Consider the following 17,016-nt stretch of genomic DNA (forward strand, 5'->3'; position numbering starts at 1 on the left):
CTATCTCCTCCCTACCTCCCCACCTACACTCACCTTTACTGGCTCCATCCCCGCCTCTTTGACCTGTTTGTCTCCTCTCCACCTATCTTCTCCTCTATCCATCTTCTATCCGCCTCCCCCTCTCTCCCTATTTATTTCAGAACCCCCTTCCCCTCCCCCATTTCTGAAGAAGGGTCTAGGCCCGAAACGTCAGCTTTCCTGCTCCTATGATGCTGCTTGGCCTGCTGTGTTCATCCAGCTCTACACCTTGTTATCATTAATTTTAATTCGTTCCTATTTGAATGTCACTTCGCAATTTAATTGTTCCAACCCATGCGTAGGGGGACTTTCCAGGGTGAGCACTGTCCTGGGTACGGGCCTATGAGTTTGTTTACTCAAGTCAAGCCTTGTAGGACAGCCAGTTCTGAGGAAGGGTCACCGGATCCGAAACATTAACTCTGATTTTCTCTTCACCGATGCTGTCAGACCCGCTGAGCTTTTCCAGCAACTTCTATTTTTGATCTTGTAGGACTCCTTTGCTGTCTTGAGCCCGCATATCAGCAGCAATTACAATGGCTTGCCAGCCCAGTTCCAGAAGAACATTTTAGCCACTCGTCTGAGGCCCAGCTTTGTTGTGGGATTCTGCTGTGGTCTGGTCCAGGGCCCCTCTGCTCAGGATATACCCTGCATGAGGCTCTGCAATTGCCCACACTCAAGTGGTGCTCCCCAATCTCAGTCAGAGAGATGAGGGAGTCCACTTCCATTGGAATGCCTTGTAGCTCCCATGCTCCACTTGCTGCATTTACTAATGACAACAGCTGCTTGAAGTCCAGCTGGGCTTCATCTAGTAGGCACTTCTGCATGGTTACATCATTAATCCCATGTACCAAATGGTCTCTCAGCATCTCATTCCGTGTTAACCTTTGCCAGTCGTTGTAACCTCGTCAAAAATCCAGATACGGATTTCCCCAGTTCTCTAACAGCTGAATAAAACTGATAGTGTCTCAGGATTAGAGGAGGTTTGGGATCATAATGTTCCTTAACCAACTCTGTCAACTCTTGGAAGGCTTAAATGTTTGGTGCCTCTGGGAAAGTTAAGCCCCCCAATAACTGAAAATGCTGTGGGTCCACAAAGAGTCAGAAGGATTATTCATTCCTTTTCATCTGCCCCAATGCCATTTGCCCAGAAAAAATGTTACATTTTTTTCCACATACTGCGCCCAGTCTTCAACAGCAGGATCAAATGAGTGAAGCTTCCTAAATAGAGGCATGATGCCAGAAATGCTTACCTCAGCTCCAAGATGACAGTCGCAAGTGAATGTTCTTCAAGCATGTCCTGTTTTATCCTGTTGTCACTAAATCCGGTATCCTGTCACCAAGTCACCCTTTATTTACCTGTGCACAGTACACTGGCTGTGGCCAGCCAGCTCAGAGTGAGTCACCTGAACTGAGGAGATTCTAATCTCCTGGTTATATTGGTCAGCCAGAGCTTTCCTGATTGGCCCAGGTTAACAACCCCAATCAACTTTAGTCAATGAGGTCAACCTGGTTCCAATCACTACATGTATGTGGCAGGGAAGTTTTATAAGCGGGTAGAGACAGCATTTCATAGTTAAAATCTATTTATTTGTAATGAACAGTGATTGTTATTAAGTAACCTGGTCCATTCTTTCTGTCCACCTGGGTTATATTGGGGAATAAAAGTATTTTTTAAAACTGTTGTAATCACTCAGGGAATAGCTGGGCTTGATTTCCAGTGGCCCAGTGAGATGTAACACTGTTTAACATACATCCAGAAATTAAGAGAAAGTTTTTCTTATCATGTTGATGTTATATTCTCTACCTCACAGTCAATATCAACTGTGTCTGAATTATTTTCAATTTGGAATGTCAAGGTTCTGGGACCAAGTAAACTGAGCAAAGGACACAATAGATGAAGAAGATTTGTAGGTGATTTTTGTTGAGAAACTGCTTATAGCTTACAACACATCAGCTGCAAGTTATACTTCCATTAACAAGGCCTGCAATGCACATTGTATCATAATGGGGATATTGCTTCAGCAAGAGCCCAGAGCTTGAAAATTGGTAAGGTTTTTCTTGTTATGCCATGGTTAACCTCGCTGGACATTCAATGGCAATGCAGTGCAAGTCTGCAGAGAAACATGGGAAAATTCAGAAAATATTTGAGCCAGTATAAATAAGTAGAAAATGTAGCAGGAATACTTGCATGCATGAAACAATACTGAAAATTTTTAAGGTCCAGATTTGGAGCCAAATTGCCAATTGTGTAAACGAACTGTAACTTATCAGTTACTTTAAATACTTCTTTTGGTAAAATCAGTGCAGGCATGAGGGACCAAATGTCGTCCTCATTCATTGTAACAATGCTGTGATACTGTGAAAATGCTTCCTCTTGGGAGGCAGTCCTTATGTAAAATTGAAGAAGCACTTTTGTTTTTGCAGTAATTCAATTATATCTTTAAATCGTACTTACGACACTTAGTCTTAATGCTGTTTATGATTTTTTGTAGTTCCTCCAATGAGACGATGGTTCCATTTGATTGACTATTTACTGGCATGCTCCAATGTTGTTTGTCATCTACATAAGAAATAGTAATATGTCAAAATTGTTCAAAAATATTCCAGATAAGTGACAATAACACAGAGGATCACCAAATTTAAAAACTGCATTGTGACATGGAGTGTCTACTGCCTCCAAGTTCCTTAAGGACCTGCTTCAGATAATTACATCCTCGCTTCAGTGACACCTCCCTCTCTTCATCAGAACATATACCAGAAATAGAAACAAAAATATTGGAAACTGGGTGAAAGGAACAGTTACAGAGTAACAGAGAAAATCCTTCAGAACTTGGCTCTTATAGAAGATGCTACATATCTACTAATATGACTTGGGACAAGTTAGTTCACCAATTAAATCTTATCCTCGGGTTCTGGATGTTAGGAACAAAGCAAGTTTTCAGCCTGACATTCAATCAGTATGCCTTGGGAAGAATGGACCAGTCCTTGTTTTTATCACAGGATACGGGCATTGCTGGCTGGAACAAAAATTAATTACACTTTAGAACGTGTTGGTGAGCTGCCTTCTTGAACTGCTACAGTCCATTTGTGGTAGGTAAGTCTACAATGCTATAGTGAGTTCCACCGAGTGACACTAGAGGAACACTGATATATTCCCAAGTCAGGAAGGTGAACGGCTTCGAGGAGAACTGGCAGGGGATGATGTTCCCATATAACTGCTGCTCTTGTCCTTAAAGATGGTGTTGGCTGTGTGTTTGGATGGTGCTGTCTCAGGAGCCTTGGTATGTTTCTGCAGTGCATTTTGTAGATGTTGCACACTGCTGTGACTGAATGTCACTTGTAGAGGGAGTAGATGTTTATGGTTGTAGTGGCAATCAATGTATTTTCAAGATTCTTGAGTACTATTGGAAGAAACGCTTGTCCTTCAGTTGTTTTAAATAAAGCAAGCTAGACCCTCCTTCAGAACACTGGGCCCAAAACATTAACTGTTTTTTCTCCACAGATGCTGAAGGACCTGCTGAGTTTCTCCAGCTGTTTGTTTTTGTTTCAGATTTGCAGCAACAGCAGTTCTTTGTTTCTTTTTTGTATAGACCTTGGAGGCTGCCTAATCTCGATAAGATTGCTTTCTAAAGATTCTACAAAGATCTTTATCTGTTATGGAGACTATAAGGGGAAAAGTAAGATTAAAATGATGGAACTCTAATGGAATAAAGCTGAAGAAAGGCATAGATAGAGTGGATAGCCAGAGACTTTTTCCCAGGGTGGAAATGACTATCACCAGGGGGCATAATTTTAAGGTGACTGGAGGAAGATACAGGGGAGATGACAGAGGTAGGTTCTTTACACAGACAGTGGTGGGTACGTGGAATGCATTGCCAACAGTGGAGTAGAGTCAGATACATTAGAGACATTTAAGTGACCCTTGGATAGGCACATAGAGGACAGTAAAATGAAGGGTATGCAGGTTAGTTTTGATCTTAGAGTAGGATAACAGGTCAGCACAACATCATGGCCTGTAGGGTCTGTGCTGTGCTGTACTGTTCTATGTTCGACATAAAGACAGAAAGGTTTCTGAGTAGTTTAAATTCAACAAACAGGTTGGAATATAATCAGACATCGTGTTTTAATTAAGAGAAACTTCACAGAGCAGGATGAATTGGCTATTCAGGACTACTTCCTGAAAAGCCTCATAAAAGATTAAACACAACAGAGGACTTTACTTAGTGAAAAGGAGATGATTGAGAACTGCAGCCATGAGATGAAATCCTGATTAAGCATTAGAAAGAGGATCTGCAACCAACTGGAGCTGGTCACCTTGGTGGACAGTATTTTATCGGAAATATATTGAGCTTTCCAAAGTCAGATATCATTGAGATATTGGGCAGAAATTAACAGGTGGGGGGAGGGTAGATGGCTTGGCCACTCCGACACACCCCAATCCTGAAATAAAAGAAGGCAGGCAGCTGATGAGAAGCCCATCCTGTTACCATAGCACTCCATCAGGCTGATCAAGTACCTTAGCTGGACTTCCACCTCTTATTTGGAGGAAGTCACACTCTCTGGAACTGCTAGCCAACCTGATTGGCCAATAGCTCCAACAGTTCCAACAGTGCCAAGTCTCAGCGGAAGGAGCAACCAGTACTGCAGGCAAAGGTCAACACAGGAAGCCCTAGGGATTACAGGTTGATTTCAGCAGGTGACAAGAGGGACCAGGCAGGTGGTAAGGAAGAGGGGTGCTATCTCCACTGGGCCAGGAGCACGCTTTAATGAAGGCCCTATTCCCTTCCTCCCCACCATTTTAAATACTTTTAAAACTGAAGAGCCTGTGCAGCTGTTCATGCCAGAAGTTTTTATGGCATCGGAACATTCCAATCAAAAGTTCGAGTTTGAACAAGATCGATTGATCTTTAATCATTTATTTACTGATAGTAGTTGGAGCTGCTAATTTCGGTGCCCTCCTCCCCTCACTGTTACGGTGGAGAGATCAAGAGTGGTTGGAAGGTGAGAGCCAGCCTAAGTCAGCATCTTAAAACAAAACACAGATGCCAATCCAAATATGACATATGGGACATCTCATATTTCATACACCTGCTGTCCAACTTCTAACTGTGTCAGTGTTTGTCATATATCAGGGATCATGGCTATCACACATTGAAATTCCCACATCACACTTGTATCTTATTGGTTTAGATATCCTGTTCGTAACAAAAAACTTTGAAAAATCTTGTAAAACCACAACCACTTCCATCTAGAAGACGAGGACCATTAGACATAGGAGCAGAAGTGGGCCATTCAGCCTATCAAATCTGTTCTGCCATCAATGAGATCATAATTGATCTAATACTCCTCAACTCCACTTTTCCTTGATTCATTTGCTGATTGGAGTCTTATTTCAGCCTTGAATATACTTAATGACCCAGCCTCACAGCCCTCTGCTGTAAAGAATTCCACAGATTCACTACGCTCAAAGAATAAATTCCTCCTCAAATCTGTATTAAATGGGTGATCCATTACTCTGAGATTATGCCCTCTTGTACTAAACTCTCCCACAAAAGCAAACAACCTTTCTGCATCTACCCTGTCAAGCTTCTGAACCCTATGATTTCATAAGGTTGCCTCTCATTCTTCTAAGCTCCAACAAGTAGGTCAAACCTACTCAAACTCTTCTCATAAGACAGTCTCTCAGTAGCCAGAATCACACCTACTATGTCTTCTCAGGACTTCTTCTGATTCCAGTATATCTTTCCTCAGCCAAGAGAGCCTGTCTCTGTGCCACAAACGGTTAGCCATTCGGCTTTTAACTGGAAGGTTGGTGGCTTGAACTACCCAGAGCCAACAGACTCTCTCAATTTGGGTAGCACAGTGGCTCAGCGGTTAGCACTGCCGCCTCAAAGCGCCAGAAACCTGGGTTTGATTCTACCCTCCAGTGACTGTGTGGAGTTTGCACATTCTCCCCGTGTCTGCATGGGTTTCCTCTGGGTGCTCCAGTTTTCTCCCACAGTCCAAAGATGTGCAGGCTAGGTGGATTGGCCATGTTAATTACCCATAGTGTTCAGGGATGTGTAGATTAGATGGGTTATAAGGGGATGGGTGGGATGCCCTGAGGGTTGGTGTGGACTTGTTGGGCTAAAGGGCCTGTTTCCACACTATAGGGATTCTATGAATAATGTTCACGTAATTCTAGACGTGGTGTGACCGGTGCTTGTGTAGTTTCAGCAAAACTTCATTGTTTTTATATTTCATTCCCTTTGAAGTAAAGGCCTGCATTCTATGTTTCTTCCATATTATCTGCTGAGCTTGTGTGCCAGCTTTTGTGGTTTCTGAATGAGGACTTGCAAATCTCTTTGTTCTATAGGTGGCTGCAGTCTTTCCCTATTTAAATAATATTCTGCTCCTCTATTCTTCCAGAAAAGTATATAACCTCACATTTTCTCACATTATATTTCAACTGCCAAGTTTCTGACCATTCACTTAACCTCACTACATATCCCTCTGCAGAATCTTTGTATCATCTTCACCATTTGCATTCCCATTTATTTTGTGTCACCGTAAATTTGGCTATAGTACGTTCATTTTCCTCATCAAAGTCATTATATATTGCAAATAAAATTGTGGCTTTAGAACTGATCCTTGTGCCACTTCATGATTTATAGTTTGCCATCCTGAAAATACCTTCCTTAATCCAACTCTGCCTTCGTTTACAAACACAAAAAACAGAAATTGCTGGAAAAAGTAAGCAGGTCTGGCAGCATCTGTGGAGAGGAATCATCCAGCAATTTCTGTTTTTCTTTCTGATTTCCAGTATTTGCAGTTCTTTCGGTTTTTATTCTGTCTTCTATTAGTCAGCTAATCTTCTATCCATGCTAATATACTACCTTCAACACCATGGGTTCTTATCTTACCAAGTAGACTAACGTGTCAGCATGATGAGAATACTACCAACTGAAAGTTCCCCTCCAAGTCACTCATCATTTTGACTTAGAAAAGTCTTTTCTTCAGCGTTGCTTATCTAAAATTCTGAAGCTCTATATCTAACAGCACTGTGGGTCTAACTAAACCAAGTGCATTGCAATGGCTCAAGAAGACAGCTTTCTCCAGGCCAATAGGGATGGGCAATAAATATTGGCCAGCTGGAGATGTTCAAACCCAAGAATGTATAAAATAAAGTAAAAAGATGTAACTAAATGAATAGGAAACACACCAATGAAAAAACAGAAACAGAATTTACCAATTAGGAAGTTAGTGTTAATGAAAGTTATTGAAAAGCTACCAACAGAACAATAAAACACAGCATGATAATTCTCATCAAGAGGACATTCATCCTATTTTACCTATGCCAGCTATTTCATAGAGCCATAAATTTAGCCTCCCTCCCCGCGCTTTCCTCATAGTCCTGTGTAATTTTTCCCTTCAAGTATCTAACAAATTTTGTTTTGAAAGTTATTATTGAATCTGTTTCCAGCACCCTTTCAGACAGCGCATTCCAGGTCACAGCTTGCTGTGTCTCATCTCTCCCGTCTTTTTTCTCAATTATCTTAAATCTGTGCCATCTGGTTAGACACGCACCTGCCAGTGAAAAAAAGTTTCTCCTTTATTGCTTTATCAAACCCTTAATAACTTTGAGCATAAATTTCATTTCAACCTTTTCTGCATTAAAGTGAATAGTCTTAGCTTTTCTAATTTTGTCACATATCCCTGGCACCATTCAGTAAATCTCCTCAGCTCCCCCTTCAAAGCAAGCAAATGGGAACTAATAAAATTGCACATTAAATTGTTTGGAAATTATTCAAACAGCATTCTAATTTCCAAACTATCTTAAAATCTTGTTTTGGAAATAAACCTCAACATAATACTACACAAAAAAATACATAATTAAGAGCAAAATCATTGACATTAATCTTCCCAGATGCATATTCTTTGTTTACAATACCTGCAATAACCTACTGTCCAGGGACAAGCTCTCCTTGAGAAACCCAGGAGGTGATTCATTAAAATTCTCATTTCTATCAGTATAGTATCTGAATAAAGTGATTGTCCAAAATGCAGCCGCATTATCCTCTGCAATGCATTGTTAATCTCAGAATAAATTCATTATCAGCATTATCATAAAGAATGCATCTGTATGAATGCATCAATGTTATCCAAGAGAATGCATCAATTTACATACTCAAAAATGCAACAGTACTATGTGCAGAATGCAATTTGTTCACTTCATCAATATTGGCCAGAGGTGTGAAGCAGAACTGAGAGGAATTTGGGAATACAAGTAGTAATAGATCATTTAGCCCCTTGAACCTGTTCCACCATTGAACAATATCATGGCTGATCCTCTGTCTCAATGCCATTTTCCTTCACTGTTCACATTTCTTGGGCAACTTCAGTGTTTTGAAATTAATCAAATCATGTCTTCAATAAAGTGTATCTATTAAACGGCATGGCAACGGGAACCTGGGGAAGACAGGAAGGCAGTGTGCAGTGATTTGAAACAAAGGACAACAGTAAGCAAATAAATAAATAATCTGTGTATAAAGTGAACTAAATAGAGGATATTGCATTGAAGAAATCCAAAGTTCATTATTATTTATGTATGCCAGATTTTTAATCACACAGGACATAAAACAATTAATTTAATAAACAAAAATTAATTGCAAATTCAAATTGAAAAACTATTAACTCAATATGCTCTAGATCTCAAGTAAATATATTATATAGTATTAAATCACTAATAGCAAATAAATGCTACTGCTGTGGCTGCCTGTAGGCACACCTGCCAGTGTGTCCTCTTTATGTGTACACCACGTTCATTTATCTTGTGGTTTTCTCACATATTCATTGTGGCTCTTCTGCAACTGCTCTGGGGCATCCATCGTGCCACAGTACTAAGTCAATCTCTCTCCCGCTGTCCTCTAGATTGCCCATGAAGTAATCTCTGCAGCTTTTCAGCTCTGATCAAATGGCCAAAATACCAAAATTTTCTTTTCTAGATGTCACATTTAAAGTTCTTTTTGCTCCTGCAAATTCAAGCACCTTTTTGTTTGTCCTATGGTCTGTACATGGAATTGTTAGCCTTGAATTGACACCAAAATTGGAGGTATAGTGCTACCTTAGAGTACAACGGGATCTTGATCAGATGGGCAGGTGGGCTGAGGACAGGCAGATGGAGTTTAATTTAGATAAATGTGACGTGCTGCATTTTGGAAAGGCAAATAATGGTAGGACTTATCCACTTAATGGTAAGGTCCTGGGGAGGGGTACTAAACAAAGAAACCTCCAAGTGCAGGTTCATTGTTCCTTGGAAGTAGAGTCACAGGTAGACGGGATAGTTAAGAAGGTGTTTGGTATGCGTGCCTTTATTGGTCAGTGCATTGAGTATAGGAGTTGGGAAGTCATGTTGCAGCTGTACAGGACATTGGTTAGGCCATTTTTGGAAAACTGCATTCAATTCTGGTCTCCCTGCAACAGAAAGGATGCTCTGAAACTTGAAAGAGTTCAGAAAATATTTACAAGGATGTTGTCAGAGTCGAAGGGTTTGAGCTATGGGAAGAGGCTGTATAGACTGGGGCTATTTTCCCTGGAGCATCAGAGGCTGAGGAGTGACCTTATAGAGGTTTATAAAATCATGAGGGGTATGGATAGAGTGAATAGCCAAGGTCTTGTCCCCAGGGTAGCGGAGTCCAAAACTAGAGGGCATAGGTTTAAGGTGAGAAGGGAAAGATTTAAAAGGGACCTAACGGGCAACTTTTTCATGCAGAGGGTGGTGCATGTATGGAATGAGCTGCCAGAGGAAGTGGTGGAGGCTGGTACAATTACAACATTTAGAAGGCATCTGGATGGGTAGATGAATCGGAAGGGTTTAGAGGTATATGGGCCAAATGCTGGCAAATGGGATTAGTATAATTTAGGATATCTGGTTGGCATGGATGAGTTGGACCGAAGGGTCTGTTTCCATGCTGTACAGGTCTATGACCCCATGACTCTATTTAAATTTCAAAGACCTCTATTTGAGTCCACAGATCTTTATTGTACAGGTTTCTGAGGTGGTTCCAAAAGTGGGTAGAATGTAACATCTTATGAATTGTTTCCTTGTTACAAGCCTGAGTTTTATTTTACCCTTTATCATCACAAAATTACTCGGTTATTTCTATCCTTCTAACTTCTGAATCACATCTACCACCTTCTGTTGTCATTTGACCTAAACAGACAAACTTATCAACTTGTTCCAGTGTGATACCAACCATGTCTAATGTAGTCCTTCTGACTGCCATTGTTTTTATCCTTTTAAGGATCTAAGGGCAATGGCTAGATTTTTTTCTTGTTGGAGATGAGAATCTACCCTGGCCCAAGCAAAATTAAAGATGTAAAACAAATGTATACCCCACAAGACAAAGAAGACTGACAGATCTCTCAACTTCTAGGCAACATGCATTTGAAAGTTTTGTTGCCTAGCATCTCATTTAGAAAGACATACCATTTGTATGGCAGGAGGACAATCAATAAATGCTCAATATATTTTCTAAACTATGTAGGACTCTTCTAATTCTGTACATAACATAGTAACAGGCCACAAATCTATTATTTTCTTGTCTACAATATTTACTCCTGGACGTACATTTAATTCTGCATACAGATTGAATAATGTTGGCAACAGGCCGCAGCCTGGTCATACTCTTCACTTGAAACATGACTGATTATTTCTCTCCTAACCACTAACTGGTCCAAATGCGGGCTCTGGATAAATCTCACATCTTCTCTGATAATGTCACATTTAAACACACATCTATTGACTACTGTTAATAAACAGGATTATTTCATCATTGTCCATGAAGCATGTGAAATGTTCCAGGTTACTCTGAGATATTTGTCAAAGATTGTTTTTGAGTTAGATATCCTGTGTCTTATTTCTACTTCAGGTGTAAGTTCAGAATGTGTTTTATCAATCTCTGCTTCAAATCTGTTCGTATTTCTCGATTATGGATTTTGGATACGTCTTTAATGTGACGACAAAATAGGATTATTGTTCCTAAATGGTTGCACTCCACAGCATCTGGTTTCTTAGGCCACTTAACAAATAATGCACATCCCAAGTCAGTTGGAATGGATGCCCGGTATATACTTGATCACAAATTTGTTATCTGTTTTTCAGTTAGCAAATAAATAAGTGCAATAATAGTAGTAACTATTATTATTAGTAACTTGCAAATTCAAGTGCGGGCTGTGATTTGGGATTCTGTCATGTAGGTATTCGTGAGGAAGTTCTGCAAAGCCGCTCCTGCAGAATTTTTTTTTTCATTTACAGAATATGCCGGCTGGGCCAGCATTTATTGCTAATTCCTAACTACTCTTGAGAAGATGGTGGTGAGCTGCCTTCTTGAACCTCCGCAGTCCATTCGATTTAGGCGTACCCAAAGTGCCGTTATTGAGGGAATTCCTGGATTTTGATGCATCGACATTGAGGGAATGATAATATTTTTCCAAGTCAAGATAGCAAGTGGCTTGGAGAAGAATTTGCAGGTAGTAATGATCCCAGGTATCTGCTGCACTTGACCTTCCAGATGGTAGCGGTTGTGAGTTTGGAAGTTGCTGTCCAAGGAGCTTCTGAATTTCTGCAGCACATCTTGTAGATAGTATACACTGCTACTCCTGAGCACCGGAGGGACTGAATGTTTGTGGATACGGTGCCAATCATGCAGAATGCTTTATCCTGAATGGTATCAAGCTTCTCAAGTGTTGTTGTTGGAGCTGAACTCATCTGAACAAGTGGGCAGTATTCAGTCACATTCCTGACTTGTGCCTTGTAGATGGTGAACAGGATTAGGAAGTCACGAGGTTAGTTACTCACTGCAGGACTCCTAGCCTTGGACTGCTCTTGTAGCCTCAATATTTATTGGGCTAGTCCAGTTCAGCTTCTGGTCAATAATAAGTCCCAGAAAATTGATATATTCTCAAGTGTCTCAAGCAAGCATTGCTAGCAGAAAATTGCACCCTGCAGTACTACAACTCAAGTGAGGAATCAATCCTGGAAGTCAATGCTTGCAAGGTGGCAAACCAATTTCATTTGGATCGAAAAATCTATTAAAAGAACAATCTAATTATTCCAAGATGAAGAGTGAGTGAAACACTTGCTCTCGTATTCATTAAACCAATTGTCAAAAATGTCTTAGAGTCATAGAAATAAAGTCATACAGGGTGGAAACAGACCATTTGGTCCAACTAGTCCATGCCAACCATGTTCTCAAACTAAACTAGTCCCACCTGACAATTGGCTACAGTATATGGGCAAATCTTTCAGTAATATGTGTGCCAAATGGGAAGTGATCTATGCGATCTCTTCACCACAATACTGATGTCCAAGTGTTAAATCATTCATCTTGAAGTGTAGTTCAACAAAACAAGATTTTCTTATTCAACCTCACAGCTACACCTCTGGTTGGGTGGTTACCATTGCCAGCAGAGATTTTGCTAGAAAGTGGGGGAGAACAATCTTGTGGAGACACCACGTGTCAAAATTCTCCAAAATGCAGAATGCACATCTTACTGGTGCATGAATAGTGTTTAAGTGTGGAACCACCTCAACGACACATACGGCAAAAGGTCAGAGTCACACATCCCACACAGGGAAAATTGCTACCTTCTGAGATTTTTAAAGTGCACAGTGAGACCTGGTCTTATGGAGTCATGGCAATTAATAGAGCAGCTCTGGGGAAGAATAGAAACCAGGTAAGGGAAGCATACAATACAGCAATAGTACACAAAGAACATGGAAGATCATATCCACATGACAACAGTGTTGGAACACCAGGACAACAATCACTACACTGACAACACATCTGTAGTCAAAGGGTGAAATCTGCACTTCCACCAGAGTGATGTTTGAATCCTTAGATTCCAGTGTACCAATAATTTAAAGTCTTTAGGATTGAATGAAGCAGGAATAAATGTCCTAAAACATTTTACAAGGAAATCATGGATGTAAACTGGAGAGGGTAAGGGAAAACAGAAAGTATCCAAAGATTTGGAGAGCTCCTTTCAGGACTGAGAGTGGTAGCAAAGGGGTTGGCTGAAGAATTCTAGCATAAAAGGATACAAATGTTCAAAACTCTGCCTCCAGATGGACAGGAAGGAGGATAATACACAACCAGTAAATATTCTCATAAGCAAAGCTGAGACCTAGGGTTTGCATTGTGATAGAATGGAGCAATGTTGTAAAGCTGTGAAAACGATGGCAGGAAAGAAAGCATTTTTACAACTTCAGGACTTTAAATGCTTCAAAGTCAATTAAATAAATCTGAAGTGTAACCATTGTTGCCGTGTTGGAAATGCAGCTGCCAATTTACGTACACAAAACTCCTACAAATAGCAAAGAGATAAGCAATGAGATAATCTGGGTAAAAATCGACAGAACTGCGGATGCTGTAAATCAGGAACAAAGACAGAAGTTGCTGGAAAAGCTCAGCAGGTCTGGCAGCACCTGTGAAGAAAAAATCAGAGTTAACATTTTGGGTCTGGTGACCCTTCGTCAGAACTCAGAATCAGGCAACATGCCTTAATGGCTACTGCCCAGTGGTTCTGACATCTATCATTATGAAGTGTTCAGTCTCCCAGATTGCCTTTATCCACTACAATTCATCTGCCATCGCAACACATCCATGGCAGATGTCATCTCCCTGGCCCTATACCCATTCCTGGAACATCTGATGACAAAGACACCTACATATTGACTTTAGCTCTGCCTTCAACACCATAATTACAAACAAATTCATCTCTAAACTCCTAGACCTAGGATTCTGTTCCCCACTCTGCAACTGGATCCTCGACTTCCTGACCCACAGACCACAATCAATAAGGATAGGTGACAATACCTCCTCCACCATAATCCTCAACACTGGCGCCCCTCAAGGCTGTGTTCTCAGTCCCTAACTATACTCCTTATACACTCACAACTGTGTGGCCAAATTCTGCTCTAACCCCATTTACAAGTTTGCTGATGGCATTGCCATAATGGGTCGGGTCTTAAACGTTTAACGACGAAACAGAGTACAGGAAAGAGAAGGACAGCTTAATGGCAACGTGTGAAGACAACAATCTCTCCCTCAGTGTTAACAAAATGCAGGAGCTAGTCATCAACTTCAGGAAATTGAGTGGAGAACATGCCACTGTCTGTATCAGTGATGCTGAGGTATGGGTGGTTGACAGCTTCAAGTCCCTGGGAGTAAACATCATCAACAATCTATCCTGGTCCATCCACATTGACACAATGGACAAGAAAGCACACCAACACCTCTATTTCCTCTGAAGGGTATGGAAATTTGGTGTGTCCACAATGCCTCTTACCAATTTTCATAGATCCAGCACAGAAAGCCTCTTTTCATTGGGCAGAAGATACAAAGAATTGAACACATGTGCCAACAACTTCAAGAACAGTTTCTTCCCTGCTGTTATCAGACTTATGAATGGACCTCTCATACATTAAAGTCGATCTTTCTCTGCACCTTCTCTGCAGCTGTAACATTTTATTCTGCATTCTGTTCTATTAGCCTGATGTACCTATGTATAATTTGTTTGAATAATATGCAAAACAATATTTTTCACTGTATGCCAGTACACGTGATAATAATAAATCAAATCTAATCAAACCTATTACCCACTGACACACTACTGACAATGATCTATTTCAGGATAGTGATGACAAATGTATGGGAACCACCGCAGTGTAGGTCATTCTAACAGCATTGGATAAATTGAAATTGGGTTCCAAAGAAGTCATATTGGACCCAAGACATTATAACTGTGTTTCTCCCCAGTTACTGTCAGATCTGTTGAGTTTCTCCATCGTCCACTGTTTATTTTTGTTGTTACGTAAAACTGGGGCTGGCTTGGTAGAGATTGTGAGGGTAGTGAGGAAAGTATTGGAAAAATCAAGCTGGGGAAAGGAAAGGTATACATGAAATGCGATAGACAGGTGAAAACACCAGGACCATATGCAATGTTCAAAACAGTCCAGAGATCAGGAGGTGTTTGTACTTCTTCAGGGCTTAGCTCAAGACAGCTGCCAGGCATGAGAATAATTTTGGCACCAAATGCATTTTTTATGAGCAAACTAAGAAGGATTGCCTTCTGTTTTAAAATTATAAAATAAAATAGTTACCGTGCCAATCAGCACACTGGCGGGATCCGAATAAATGCGAAGTGGTTCATTTGACAGCATTCATGTTGATGCAGAACCAAAAGATTAAGCATTGGCATTCACCAGAATGAATATGCTGGCTGCATAATTTATGGCCATCATATCAAGTGTCTGTTGACAAAAGTAAGTTTGCCAAGAACAACTGTAATACGATAAAAGCCTGGTCATTACTGCCACCAATATTAGCAGGCGATTTGTCGAAGCACCAGTCGCTGCCTGCTATCTCAGTACAGTAACCAAGTTTTTCACTCTCAATAAGTTAATTAGAAACATAATGCTGTAGCAGCTCAGCAGGTCTGGCAGCATCAATGAAGAGAGAAACATAGTCAATGTTTCGAATCTGATACGATTCTTCCTCAGAACTGAACATTGGACATGAAACATTAACTGTGTTTTTCTCTCCACAGATGCTGCCAAATCTGCTGAGTTTCTCCAGCACTTTCTGTTGGTATTTCGGAATGCCTGCATCCACAGTATTTTGTTTCGGTAACTCTACATAGCTTATTTGCTTCATTACATCAGCTGACCGAGGTTAATAAGTGTTAAACTTCTGCGCGTTGGTTTATTTGGCCGAACTCAAGTTCAAACAAATGGTTGCTTTTCCAGAATTACTTCCCTGGGGGTGTCAAAAAATTGAAAAGGTACCACCCACTGGTAAGAGCTTTGGCTTTTTATTTTAAAACACGGAGCATAGGAATGGGGTGACGGTGCAATCACAGAACCACAGAACGCCGACAGTATGGAAACAGGCCATTCAGCCCAACGGGTCCACACCGACCAAGTCTCTGAAGTGTATCCCACCCAGACCCATTCCCCTACCCTATCCCTGCATTTCCTGTGGCTAGCCCACCTAGCCTGCACATCCCCGGACATGATGGGGCAATTTTGCATGGCTGATCCACCTAACCTGCACATCTTTGGACTGTGGGAGAAAACCGGAGCACCCGGAGGAAACCCACGCAGAGAGAGAGTGTGCAAACTCCACACAGGCAGACAGTCACCCCAAGTCTGGAATTGAAGCCGGGTCCCTGGCGCTGTGGGACAGCAGAGCTAACCACTGAGCCACTGTGGACTATGAACTGGTCAGGGATGGTAACCAGGCACATAGAACCGTTACATGTCCAGATATCTAACATATATTTTAATTGATGTAAAAATGTGAATAATCCAAAGGGTGCAAATTGCTTTTATGATAATTCCGTTCAAGTTGTGTTTCCAATCCCTCTATCTGTTTAAAAGGAGGATGTGCAGATGTCAGGGAATATTGGAATCCAGCTTGTTGTTCCTGAGTAACCACCTCCCTTGCTCCAATGTCTTACCTCCTGGTGATGAATAGTCTTCTTCAATGATTGCAAAGGGTGGCCCCTCCACATGATACACAGGTAACAATATGGATTCTGCAGGGGGAGGAATGACAATATGACTGTCAGATAAAGTGTGACCCGAGTCTTCGGTTTGGTTTTGACGCTGGGAATCACTTACTGTTTCGATGCGAGCCTTGGACCGTGGTTGCATTGGTTGAATGTTGAAGAGTCGCGGTGACGAGCAGCAAGAGGAGCAGAAGCGGCCTGGTAACCATAAGGGCAGTCGCTGCGGGGAAGTGACATGTGCTGCCGGCCGCCCGCCTGCCCGCCCTTCGCTTCAATGTTGACACCTGAGCCCGCGCTCCCGTCACCTGGCGACAGCTTTGTCACGTCAGCGCGTCCCTGCCCCGTGCTCGATTGACGTCACCTGGACAGAGCCTTTCCGTGACGACCCATTACCTGCACCTGGGCAGGTGGAGCACCTGTACAGTGTGCCCATTGACTACCCAT

The sequence above is a fragment of the Rhincodon typus genome, chromosome 14, assembly GCF_021869965.1.
Source record: "Rhincodon typus isolate 14 chromosome 14, sRhiTyp1.1, whole genome shotgun sequence".
NCBI classification, from domain to species: Eukaryota; Metazoa; Chordata; class Chondrichthyes; order Orectolobiformes; family Rhincodontidae; genus Rhincodon; species Rhincodon typus.